The sequence below is a fragment of the Octopus bimaculoides genome, chromosome 10 (genome assembly GCF_001194135.2).
Source record: "Octopus bimaculoides isolate UCB-OBI-ISO-001 chromosome 10, ASM119413v2, whole genome shotgun sequence".
NCBI classification, from domain to species: domain Eukaryota; kingdom Metazoa; phylum Mollusca; class Cephalopoda; order Octopoda; family Octopodidae; genus Octopus; species Octopus bimaculoides.
The window spans coordinates 74,485,174-74,488,158 of record NC_068990.1 but is presented as its reverse complement, the minus strand read 5'-3'; positions in this window follow the sequence as shown (position 1 = coordinate 74,488,158).

Genomic DNA, 2,985 nt, shown 5'->3' with positions numbered 1-2,985 from the left:
AACTTGTAGAAAGTAAGCTTACTAATTGATATGACCTGCTACGGCTGGGATACAAAGATCAGTCTGGTTCTTTTTTTACAATCCTTATGTTCGAAAAACGAGCTCTTTCGGGTTGTAGCACATTATGCTGAATTAGGAGAGTGTTGAGTTTCTATTAAAACATATTCCACTTAAAACGAATTATTTGCGTAGGTAATTTAGTAACAGCACTTATTTAATAAATTATATTTTATTCTGCTGGGTGGTTGCATATCGTATTCGACGAGTGAGCTCATCAACATTTTAGCTTTCCTTCAGAAGGAAAACATATCTTTATTAGTATATTTATATATCATATATAAAAAGAATATAAAACTGAAAATATAAGACATAATGTATACATACATAATTATCTGAAGGGGATAAAAAGATATACAGCTTTTCTCCGAACTCATTAATAATGTAATAGACATCAACACAAGTTCCTTTAAAGCTGTACAGTCATCAAATTTGCATACACACAATGTCATTCCACACCTTAGGAAAACGCATGTATTTATTTTCTTGAAAATATTTGTGTGCGTCTGCTATTAGTCTCAGCGTAAAAGCGCATAGATTATTAAAATTAATCTAATTGCCATTTTCCATAAGAAAGAATTGTAATAGTCCCGATAAACCAGCATATTCGTATGGAAAAGAAAAGGACGGTATGAAAATATTGACTGAATTTTATTAAAATTTTATTCACACGTCTATATGCATATACACACAGATACATGATTGCCAGTGTGTATATTCGCGTGCGTGTGACTTGTGTCTTTGTATGCATGCTATGTATGTATGAGTGTATTACAACAGAAATGCATCTGTGTTACAGTGCTTCTTTTGCTTATGAATGTATGTAGAGTTAATTAGTGAATAACTGTATGGAATGAATCCGTGTAGGTAATCATTAGCGTCCACTCGTATACTTACAGGAAATTAGCGCTGGCGTGAAGTTGCTGTTGTTGCTGCTGATGATGACGACGATGATAATGATGATGGTAATGATGATGATGATGATGATGATGATGATGATGATGATGATGATGACGATGATGATGATGATGATGATGAGGAGGAGGAGGAGGAGGATGGTGATGATACCGAAAAAAACCTGGAAAAACTTTGATTGCTTTCGATTGCTTTGTATCTCATCTTAATATATCTCATAATATGTTACTGTTTTAACTTGACACCCGTCCATTTTTATCACATGACCCCAAGCCACGTGATTGTGATTGCTTTCCATTGTAAAGATTTTTAAAGATTCTTTTAGTCCTTTATTTTGCTTAAATTTAAATTCCTTTTTTCCAGTTTTGCTCTGTGGCTCATTATATATTATGCTTCTAAAAATACTGCGAATCATTTAGAAGAATTAATTTCTCAGGAATTTCAATACAATAACAATAAATTCATTGCAATCTACACGCAATTGTCGAATAAATGGTTTTCTTCATTCAGTTTTGTGTCTTATGATGGCTCCACAGCTAGAAAATCACTATAGAATTTGTGTAAATAAAATGTTCCTTACGCACTTATTTATATATAATAATGTGTATCCTTAAACTTGGTGATGAATATAATATAACTCACTTATAATATCCATACAGATACATACATACATACATACATACATACATATATGTGCGTATATATATATGTATACATATATATATGTATATATATATATATATATATATATATATGTTGATACTTACAGTCGCACACACACACACGCATTCATACATGCATATATACATAAGCGAGAGAGAGAGAGAGGGGAGAGAGAGATAGACAGACACATTAATCCATGCGCATAGATAGGTAAGTATATACTTACGCAGTCAGGAACAGATATACGTGCATCTATGTATCCAGGCACATACATACACGCACACGTACACGCACACACACACATACGCACGCGCACGCACCCATAAATATACAAGTGATGGGCAAACGAAAGAAAATGATACTCAAGACATTTACTAGAAGTTACATGTATTGTTTATAACGCTCCACATGTAATAGTCCAATGGATTGAGATCTGTTAGGGGTTCTGTGATCAAGAAAATTTTCGGCTCTGTGTTACCAGAGCGATGTGTGATAGTGCAGAGTCTTACTGAATTACATATTACCTTTCATTGCATACACTGCCTATCCAGGGTTTAACAATTATTTCCAGGACTTCACTGTAGGTGGCAGAGTTAACTCTAAGGTCTTGTGGAAAGAAGTAAGGAGGCATCATATATACTTCATTGCGGACAACCCCTAAGACCATGACGGTTGCAGGAAATTATGTATGCATAACTCTTAGAACTTTAGAAGGGTCTGCACAGAACGATCTGTCATTTCTTTTGTTAAATTTTTGATCTTAGTCGAAGTTTTTCTCGTTTGAGAAAAACTAAATCAAATCTTCTTCTGCTGGATTTTTCAGTTTGTTTAAGAACCTTTCAGATCTGATGTGATTTCCTTTTGCTTTTTCTAAAAAAATTGACCTTTCCTCATCATATAAGACTTATATCTGATGTCTTCGTGGACAACATTTCTGACTGTTCCTTCAGACACATGGAGATCTTTTGCAATTGACCTCATGGAATTTCTGGAATTGTAATCAATGGTCTGTTGAACTTGTTGAATAAATTCAGGTGTTCTGACGATTTCAAAGCGTTTAGACTGCGTTTTATGTTTTGATACTGGTGATGCGTTTCCATCTTCAGTCTCTAGCTCCTTACAAACTTTGTAGAAGAAAGAACTGGCAACTTTTAAAAATCGAAATAATTCTAAATCGCTATGCTCAGCCTTTATAACGACAATAACAGCATGCCTCTTCATTTCGTGAGTAAGCTGAGGGTCTGTCATTAATATTTTCTGAAACAAAAATTAATCAGAGCTAGTAAAAAATGCAGCAATGACCCCCTAAATGTATATCCCCAAATACCTTACACACCATGTATATATATA